Genomic DNA, 11,774 nt, shown 5'->3' with positions numbered 1-11,774 from the left:
ATCGGTATTTGGGCAATGTTAAAACATTGTTAATTCACTGCCCGCATAAAATATAGGAAATGGAATTATCTTTTAAAAACAATATATATGCCGCTCCCCATATGGGGATACCAGATTGGTTAAAGGGAAAATTATTCCTAACTCGCATTTAGGTAAAAATGCACCTTCGTAAATAATTGAATTCATTCCAAACGTATCGCATAAACAAAATCAAATAACACACACACACACACACACACACACACACACACACACACACACACACACACACACACACACACACACACACACACACATATATATATATATATATCATTCTACTTCTGGGTCGTTGAATATTCTCCGACCGTTTACTATGAATACGTGTCGACATGACATTTAAAGGCACATTATTTCCTTTAATTTCTGTTTTGATTGTAGGTGACCTTTAGGTAAGATGCTAACCTACGAATTCAATATTGATTTTGTGACAGGGTTCGAATTTGCCGAGCAGCAGTAATTACCACTTGCCACATTGATGATTACGTAAGTGTCTGTAAGTAAAAAAATAATTGTCAATATTTATTTGAAACACACACACATACATACATACATACATACATACATACATAATGATTGCAACGTCTTGTCAGACGAGTGCCACTCCCTCGGACACTTAAAGTCCATGACCCCAAAAAATGACTTCAATCGCCACAGGACCATTTTAATAGACAAATGCCTGAGGAAGTATCTATACACAGATGATGTTATAGAGTGTTAGCTTTGTACGGCAGCTAAGTCTCTCTCTCGGCTCAAAATGTTGAGATCCAGCAACAAACAAGAGCAAGATAGCCAGCAACAAGTTAAACTGCAAACCAGCTTAATGCGAGTACTGGTCTCCCGCTTTATGTTTTTTTAAAATCAGAAATTTGCTTCTCCTTCACCACGGATTATGGGAGCCCTCCCCAACCCAACACACACATACATACACACAAATACACACAGTGCTAGTTGGTCGTTGACCCCGAAAAAGGGTTTATTCACCCTTTGGAAGGTCTTGTTTTTAATCCTTCAGGGATACATACATACATATATATATATATATATATATATATATATATATATATATATATATATATATATATATACTAGCATTTCAGCCCGGCGTTGCCCGGGTGTTTGGAGGTGTATGTTGAGCAAAAAAAAAAAAAAAAAAAGCAGTCGATTTTTTAAAACTTTGACCCCTATTATGACCCCTAAACATTTATTGTTTGAGGCTCAAATCAAGTTATTAATTTAGATCCGTGTCCAAGGAACCTATATCTAAAATGTCAAGTGTTTAAACCCAAAATTGGCGAAGGGGTTTGGTAGAGTTCTCAAAGGTCAAATCGTTGAACTTTGACCCCTTAACAGCCAAATTTTTGGCCGAAAATTGATTACAAAGATTTTTCCAAATCTCAGTACTCTGCATATCAAATTTCGAGTCTGTAGACTTTAAATTGACAGACATATTGCGTTGGAAAATGTACACAGACACACAAACTCACAGACACACAGACACACACACACAGACACGTTCACTTATATATATATATACAGATAAGCGGACCAACAAATGGCATTCAAATTCAAATAAGACATAGTGTTAAGTTTGTTTTCATAGCCGTCAATTCGTATCTTTTTTGGGCGGGGGGGTAAATTGCGATAGGAAAACTCTGCAATATCTAATTAGTCAAAATAATGTAATTCTTCCAAACATAGATAAAAAATAGAACAAAACACAACAAACTATTTATTCTATCTTTGCATTATTTATTTTTCAATAAGAAGTAATGTTTCCGGCATTTTTATATATCTAGAAACGAATTAGTGTCTATTCATATTTGATATTTTTGTAACCAATATATCTTGTTTATATATATGAAAATCAATGTTTTTTTTTATTTGTCCGCGCGCGCGTGCGTGCGTGCGTTCGTGCGTGTGTGTTAAAAACGATATATTACCAGTTGTAGTTTTCTTCGGCAGTACCGTTTATTTCTTCGCCTCCTCTGGCCTTCAACGTTGGCTCAAGTAAATAATCCGTCATACTTCAACGTAGTACGTATGAACGGCTCGTCTTCTTCAAACAAATGATTTATTCATAAATATGATAAAAATGCACATGAAATGTGGCACAGAGCTGAAAATGAAGGATCGTGAGTAACTGAACTTAACCAACATTAGTTAACTTAACTAGTTATAATCACCGAAGCGAAATCACTCGATAACTAATCAACTAATACACCAAAAATGACAATATAAACATAGGTGGAGTTGGAGAAAAAAAAAATTATGTACGAATATCAAACAAACTTCCTCGTTCTTCAAACGGTTTGCTTTGATGCAGCCCAGGTTCATCTAATTAGCATACGAACGACACGAGTTCATGTTAGTTTCGCGTGACCGTTGCGCATAAAATCATCTACGCATTGCTATATTGGTTTTTCTATTGTTAAAAACTCGCAGACACGTGGGAGTTTCTGAGGTACGTCATTTTCGCAATCAGTACAATTTTCCCTACGACAGTTAAAACGTCCAAATAAGTTTTAATAGAGGTTGATTTGCCTCAGAATATAGAGACAAACATGGAAAACGTTTGGTGCCCACAAGGGGAAATTGTCAGTTACTCGTAGATCTCTAAAATAGCTGACATATATTAAGACGTAAAGAAACGAAATTAATTTTTTTTAAAATATATTTTCTTCTTTTCGTAAAACAAAAGTAAAATTAAATAAAGAGGATCGCAGTGAATGATCTGTTAAAAATTGTTAAACATTAAATTGTTTTAGTAATAGTTTTAGGATTAAAAATAATCAAATGACAAACAGCGTTCATTTGCTGTTTTACAAAAATGTTAAAATTAATCAGACTTAAAAGCATGCTATATCTTTACTGTAAAGATACAATTCACCAATGCGTGGAGCATCGTTGCTACATCTGGACTGGTGCATCTACCACTAGTCTCTCGCTCTAAGGCAGTGCCCAAAAACGAGTCTCAAATTTAACAGGTCTCGCACTATTGACCAAGCTTCAACCTCTGTCCCATCGCCACAATGCTGCATCCCTGTGCTTGTTTTACAAATACTTTAATAGAAGGTGCTATGAACTCGTAGAACTTGTGTCTCATCGACATACATACGCAGACTAACCCGACAAGCACCAAAATCCCATCCCTTCACTGGTTAGGGCCACAGATGCCAGAAAGGCTTCTATTCTAATAGTTTCTTCCCTCTGACTACTAGACTTTGAAATTCCCTCACTGTCCGCTTTTTTCCTGACACTACTAACCTGCAGAAGTTTAAATGTAATGTGAACCGACATCTCGTCATTTAACTCCCGATAGTCCTCTGTTAGACACGATCCCAAATAGTAGACCCTTATACTCAAGTTGCAATATATCTTATTCGGGATGAAACGGAGTAAAAAAATAGTTCTTTTATAACACTACTGTGATGTTTTTTTTCTCATATTGGAAATATTGTCGAACACTTTCCATGAAAATAACGATACATCAGAGACAAACTCGCAACATCTCTTCTGTGAGATAGAGGTTGCAAGGAAGAGAAAAGGACATCTCCTACGAGGCTACGAAGTCTATTTTGAACTCTATCAAGGCAGGACAAGTCCTTTCTAGCAGCTCCTGCCCAGATGTGGCAACAGTATTCCATCCTTGGACGTACCTGGCTCTTATATAGCTAGAGAATAGCATCAGCAGTGAGATATCTACCGGATCGATAGAAAGATCCCACCATTTTTCCAGCGGCCTTGGCAACAGATTTGATGTATGTGTTCCATTTAAGATCAGGAGTAATGGTCAAGCCAAGAAGCTTGTCAAAACTTGAGGCCTCCTAAAGACGAGAGCCATTCATTTCAATTGATGCCAGATGTGGATCAGAATGCTGATGATGTAAAGAGAGAAGCTTGGTTTTAGATGCATTAAAAGTAACCAGACACTCCTTACCCCATTGTACTACGTGCTCAAGATATAAAAATGTTTTGTTATAAAATTTCGTTTTTTTTCTTTTACATTTAAGTTATAGAAAATTCTTTTCTTCTCTCAATTTTTCATTCATTTCCATTTTATTATTTCGTTAAAACAGAACGTTTTATTCAATTTATATTATATGTCAGTGTGATTCTTGACAAAATGCAAATACGATCTCGTTGTCCAAGATGGCTCAGTTAGCAAGATCGTCACCAATTTTCGATTCTAAGGTTAGTGATTTTATTAAACGAAATTAAATGAGTTCACTTATTCATACATAGATGTCTTTCTTTTTTTTTTTTTAATCGTCATGGCCTTCATCGTTGAGGTATAGACATTATTTTTCCCTCATTTTCGATGAAATAAAAAACAAAACAAAAACAATGATAATAGCTGAAGGTCTGAGTCGACCGAAATATTTTATTTATATTATTTTCATTTATCAAACAAATCTTTTAGCACAGAATTTGGTTTCAAAAAGGATTTTTTTTTATATTTTTCATCTAAGGCACTCTCGAAATAGAAACAATATGCCTATGTATCTATATTCCCTCTTTTCTCTTTCTCTTTCTCTCTCTCTCTCTCTCTCTCTCTCTCTATATATATATATATATATATATATATATATATATATATATATATATATATAAAATAAAATATATCCATTCACGTGAAATCACCTTTTTCTTCACCATATTCCCTCTGCTCCACTTTTTGTTATCAAGTAAGATCTTTGACTTACTTGCAGTTTCATCAAATAATTTTGTATGCAAAATCCGATCCCGCATTTTGCTAATTCCTACCCTCTGATGAGAAGGAAAGTATTTAGGACTATCCACTTATTAAGTGTTTCCTTTTCAGATTAAATATGTTTTTAACTCTTTTTCAAAGTGTTTTTTAACATGTTGTATTAACTATTTACTCTTGATATATATATATATATATATATATATATATATATATATATATATATATATATATATATATTAAGAGGTATACTTAGTAAGAAACAGGGGAAAAAGTGCTCGGTACGTTAGTAGGACTAAGTATGTTTTTATTATTTCAACCTCGGAAGTATTTGCTTAAATCATTACAAGGTTGTTTCTATAGACGTGATAAACAAATTAATGTCGTCAGACGATTTAAGACAAAATAAATTCTAAGAAAAGATTTTTGATTACATAGGAATATTAAAAACCAAGAGTTGGAGTAATGGATAGAGAGGGGAAACGAGGAAGAGGGAGAGAAAGAAAGGAGAAGGATAGAAGAGAAAAAGTATATTTAAATAAATTAAAATTAGAAATTAGAATTTAAAAAAAGAGAGAAGGAGAGAAATGGGATTGAGGATGCCAAGGAGAAGTTGTTTGTTAGAAGGGATAAAAAAGGTGTGTGTGGGGGGAATATGACAAAATAAGAAGAGGAAATAAAAAGGATAAAATAATGGAAATGTATAGTTTCTGAGTGCCACAAAAAGGCGCGGAAAGGGAAAAAGAAGTGACGGCTAGCGTAAGTCACCAGAGTTAGAAATGGGTCAAAATGTCTACAAAACTCGGCGGCGCAAGTAGTGGTAGGGGGGCAGATATAGTCAAGATGCGTCCTATTTAAGATGCGTCCATAAAATCGATATAAAGTCTTTATATAAAATAATAGAGGAAACAATTATAGATTTATAAATATAAAGTAATAGATTTACAATTATCAAGAGTAATAAAATGAAAAGGAAACACTTATACATTTATTGGATAGTAATACAGTATGAGTCAAGTTTAGGGGGGGGGGAGGAATATAAAAATCTTTTTACTTAGTTTTCGGAATATTTAGAATTTGAATTAACAGAGGTTGAGTGATTTTATTTAAGAAAACCACAGTAAGGTAAATATATAATTATAATCATGTCTTAAAGTTTAGAGTTAAGATAATCTGTGTGAGGGAAATAGTGGTTAGCGGATTAACTTCAGTATGGTGTGAAGTTGCTGAGAATGTGGGATTTATAATGCCTGTAAACAAGCAGGCATTATAAATTCCACCTTCTCAGCAACTTCACACCATCAAAGATCAATAATTAAATGTTTTCAGCCATTTAATTTTTCCATAGAAAGCATTCAGTCCTCTTTAAGAAAGAACTTCCGGAGTCCCTCAGCCTCACTCACGGAGATTCAGGGATCCGTGGAGCCCACTTCGGGAAAACCCGTTCTATAGAGTCAAGGTGGATTCAAAAGGGCCATTTAAAATAAATTCAGGAAATTCTCTGATTAGTTCAAAATATTGTTGTTTTTAAGTGAATGCACACGCGAATCCGGCTACGGAGAAAGGAGTTAAGAATTTTCAGTTTAGACACCGCAGAATAAACTTCGCTAGCTACGCGTGAACGTGATTATGCCAACGTGATTATGCCAGCATGATTATGACGTATTATGTACTTAAAAAAATAAAAAATAATAAAAGACGAAAAATTGAATATCTGTTCGTGTGCTTCATTACCCGTTTCTTAGAAGAGTGTACGTTCTTTATTTTATAGGCGTTTTCAAAAAGTGATATTCTCTTTTTAGAGTCCGGACTCTCTTACCGGAAGAATATAATGAATAAATAAATAAATAAATAAATAAAATAAAATAAAAATGTTTGCTTAGCTTCGTGTAAAAAAACAAAGCAAACCAATTTATGTAAATAAAGCCATTCGTTAAAAATAGATTGGACTTGAAAAAAAAAAAATGAAATGGATTGAATTAAATAAAGAATAACAACGTAAATAACTGGAAACCATTTTGAATAAGTGACGCGATAAAATAGGAGGCCAACTTTCTCACTCTTCTAACGTCATCACTTACAGAGGGGCGGGGAAGAGAAACTATTTATTTTATGATTATTTATTCATTTTTGTTTATTTGTATTCATAAGATCAATAAAAATTTGCTGAAACATTTGATTGAATTCTGAAAAATATGGAGGAGCGTTGGAGAGGTATGGGGTGGGGGGTGAAAGAAAAATAGAGTTCTTCTATATCCTCCAGCCCTCTGTAAATTGTGTGTGTGAGAGAGAAAGAAAGGTAGATTAAGAGAGAGATAGAGAGATAGAGAGAGAGAGAGAGAGAGAGGGAGAGAGGGAGGGATGGAGAGAGAGAGAGAGAGAGAGAAAGAGAGAGAGAGAGAAGAGGAGAGGGAGAGAAAAATACTTCTTTATTATTAAGTTCATAATATAGCGTGGGAGAGAGAAAAAGAATTCTTCCATATCCTCCAGGTCCCAAGAGCGTAGGGAGTGGAGAGAGAGAGAGAGAGAGAGAGAGAGAAAGAGAGAGAGAGAGAGAGAGAGGAGAAGGGGAAAAGAGGGAGGAAGAGTGTTCGTTTATTATCCAGCCCACAATAGAATTTAGGGGAGAGAGAGAGAGAGAGAGAGAGAGAGAGAGAGTGATAGAGAGAAAGGGAGAGACAGACAGTTATTTTCTATTATCCCATCCTCAGCAGAGCGTAGGAGAGAGAAAGAAAGAGATTCTTCTCTGCTATCCAGACCTCAATAGAACACAAGAGAAAAGGAGAAAAAGATAGAGACAGTTCTTTTTTATCCTCCAGCCCTCAATAGATGATAGAAGCGAGAAAGAGAGGGAAAGAGGGAAAGAGAGAAAGAGAGAGATAGATAGAGAGAGAGAGAGAGAGAGAGAGAGAGAGAGAGAGAGAGAGAGGGAGAGACGAAGAAAGAAGAAGGGCGAAAGAAAGGAAAATAAACAGTTATATTTTTATAATCCAACCCAATAGATCGTTGGATAGATAGATAGATAGATAGATAGATAGATAGATAGATATATAGCGAGAGAGGGGAGTGGAGGGGGGGAGTTCAATAATGCCAATAATATTAGGATGATGAAAAAGTTCTTGCGGAATTTATAATTTTGATTTCAAATAATGTATTTTTAAAATAAATTTTCGTTATCATACTTTATGTATCATTTTAAAGAGCGCTTTTCGCTCTATCCAATCGTTTAAAATTACAATCATTTTTAAAAACGTTGAATACAACATGGAAAAAAGCAAATTCGCACAATTTTCTTATTTGAATTCAAGCTAGGCCGAAAAGCAGCTGAAACATCTCACGATATAAACGCCCATGAACCACTACTGAAAGCACAGCACAATGGTGGTTTAAGAAAATTCTTGAAGATGATGAGCATAGTGGTCGGCCATCGGATATTGACAACGATCAATTAAGAGCCTTAGTTGAGACCAATCCACGGACAACTGTTCGAGAACTTGCTTCTGAATTAGACGTAACATATACAACGATTTCCAACCACTTGAGAAAGATTGGAAAGACAAAAAAAAAAAAAGAAAAAAAGCGTGATGAATGGGTACCTCACGAACTAAAAAACAACCAAAAGAAACGCTGTGATGAAATATCATCTTCCATTCTTTTACGCAACAAGAACGATCCGTTTCTCGACTGGGTTGTTGGTTGGTTGGTTGTTTTTGTTTTACGGTATATCAACCTTTTTCAGGTTATTTAATGCTGAATCTAGTTATTTTGAGGAACGATTTTTAATGGAGTATATTTGTTTTTTTTAAGTCGGATTCTATTTAACCCATAGTTGGGACCCTAACAGGTACTACCACTCCGGGTCAGAGTGGACCTGGGAGCAATGGCAATTAAAGGGTGGTTCCACACTCCCCAAGGCCCGCAAGGTGGGGCCTTACCATCGGATATAGTTTTACGTCATATCCAGGACCTCGACCGGATTGAAAAATGGGTCCCTCACGACAACCGACGACGTTCAGCTCAGTAGTTAGACGGGGACGAAGCTCCACAACACTTCACAAAGCCAGAGTTGCACCAAAAGAATGTCATATTTTTACATGGTAGTCACCACATCAAGGCCCGGAAGCCACTCGAGGATAAGGGTTATAGCATATAGCTCTCTTGCATTCTTTATTACTCTTTTATAGTGGTTGCTGGCAGTCCTGAAAGCAGCTTTAGTCTCAGTACATCTATTACGTTGGTAGCTATGGAAAAAGCGATTTCTGTGCGCGATGGTAGCAGCACATTCTGGGGAGAACCATGGCTGGCTGTTAGGTTTTTGTTGGATTTTTTTGGATGATATAAATCGGTCTATGCCTACAATTAACCATTCGGTCAGGACTGATACTAGAGGACACTTCCTTTTTAAACATGGAATTCAGAGGTAGATCCGATATAAATGTACGGAAGCTATCCCAGTCAGCCATAGAGTATCGATATACAGTACGGTGGAGAGGTACGTCTGAAGACTTATTACATTTCATTTTTATCTTAACTGATACAACTGAGTGGTTGGAAGATCCTAGAGGAGATAGAACGGAACATGAACATAGCTCAGGGGAAGTTGTGAGAAAAAGATCTAGAAGGCTTGCATACTGACCGGTAGTATCGTGCACACGGGTGGGTTCATGAACAATCTGAGTGAGGTCATAGGCAATGGCGAAATCATGACAGAACCTCCCCTCATCATCTGACTTGTTTGAGTGGGTCAGCTATTCCACATTGTGGACATTAAAGTCACCACAAATATGAATGTTAGCCGAAGGATGAGAAGACAGGATGTGGTCAATTTTCTCAGATATACTCTTAAAGATAGTAACTCCGCTGTTGTAGGGGCGATAGAGGGCAAATATAAATGCGGTGGTGTAAGCAAGTGCAACCCGGAATCACATATAAGGTAAATTAGGGTCTTCTCTGGAGATATCCCTACCACATTGAGAGCCATCTTTAATGTAGGCACATATTCCATGTCCATGACGATCTTGGGTGTCAGATTTAGGTGTTAAGTAAGAGTATCCTTTAATTATGAACTCATCTAGGGAAGTGGTCGGTCCTTTCGCTTGCCAGTTTCGCTTAGGAAGAATATGTCTGGTTTCATCTCTTGTAATTGAGTTTCAACCGGTCCCATCCATTACAGGGTTTTGAATGGAGGCGAAATGACTACGACGAGAAAGTACTGTCAGTAAATAAGTGAAATGCATCAGAAACCTCGACAATAACATCCAGCATTAGTCAACAGCAAATACTCAATTCTCCTCCACGACAATGCCCGATCGCACGTTGCTAAACCGATCTTGAAGAAGTTGAATGAATGGCCTACAAAACTCTGCCTCATCCGCCATACTATCAAAATCTCTCACCTTCCGACTACCACTGTGTGAGAAATGACTGACACCTGAGCACCGTTTGCAATATTGTGTAAATCTATTTACATTTGATGAACGAATAATTTCACGTAATAGACCTGTCAACTAATATTTAACACCATAAGATTATTTTCTTGATATGTAAAGTCTACACTGATAAACCATGCACAACTTTAACGCGTTATTGCTAGAATACAGCCTAATTAATGCGTAGAGTTCGGCCTAATTTTATTTAAAGTATAAATGCCAAGAATTAGTCCTTGTAATAAATCACGTATTTGTATAATAAAAACTATTGTTCTGTGATTTATTTTAATTTAAAGCTCACCACCCTTAAAAGAACGCACACGTTTCCTTATTGATTGGATGATCAAATAAAGTTTTATTTAACTTTAAACTGTCATCAATTATATATATATATATATATATATATATATATATATATATATATATATATATAATTGATGACAGTGGTCTTATGATTTTGACCAGGACTATATATATATATATATATACTTTAAACTGTCATCAATTATTTCTTTATATATATATATATATATATATATATATATATATATATATATATATATATAAAAAGAAATAATTTATGACAGTTTAAAGTATATATATATATATATATATATATATATATATATATATATATATATATATAGTCCTGGTCAAAATCATAAGACCACTTAAGAAGGTAAGACTTTACGCATATTATCGAATGTTAATCAAACAAATGGTTGAAACCATTGCCAAAAGGGAAAATATGATGGAAAAAAAAATGAAATCTGCTTCATTCGAAACCTTAACTCTGATCTAATAATTATTTTTTAAAAAACAAACATTTTCACCTGGTCAAAATGGTAAGACCACTGATAATTTATTTAACAAAAGGCAATTATAAATTACTAAAAAGGGTCTCAGTATTTAGTATAGCCTCCATTATTACGAATTACTTCAAAAATTCTCTTTGGAATGTTTGCGACTAAGTTTTTTTTATCAGTTGCGAAGGAATTTTATCCCATGTACTGAAAACTGTATCAGAAAGTTCCTTTATCGAATCATACTGGGTTCCATCCTTGAATACTTCTTTTGCCATTCATCCCCAAAGATTTTCAATGGGATAGAGACCCGGAGAACATGCTGGATGATCTAACAATTCTATATTATTTGAAGAAAAGTATTCTCGTGCTTGTCGAGAAGTGTGTATCGCAGCGTTGTCTTGCTGGAAAATCCAATTTCTTCCACACAGACGTGGACCTTCAGTCCTGATAGAAGCATTTTCAAGCATTGAAATCTACTTCAATGATGTTTGCCGGCCTTTCACTACTTGCAACTTTAGGGTCCCAGCTGACGAGAAAGCACCCCAGATCATTAAAGACCCTCCTCCACTATGCCGAGTTGAAAAAGTCTCTTTGGGCAAATTTTTATCATGCCATTAGTGTTGAAATCCATCTGGACCATCTATATTAAACTTTTTCTCATCGGAGAAAATTACATTTTCCCACTTCTCTTCATCCCAAGTCTGGTATTTGGCGGCATATTTAAGTCGGTTAGTTTTGTGCTGTTCAAGAAGACGTGATTTCTGCAGTCGCTTTAAATGATTGAAACCC

Source organism: Euprymna scolopes, chromosome 36 (assembly GCF_053919585.1).
Source record: "Euprymna scolopes isolate OS-2025 chromosome 36, ASM5391958v1, whole genome shotgun sequence".
Classification (NCBI taxonomy): Eukaryota; Metazoa; Mollusca; class Cephalopoda; order Sepiida; family Sepiolidae; genus Euprymna; species Euprymna scolopes.
Note: the sequence above shows the minus strand (reverse complement) of the source record.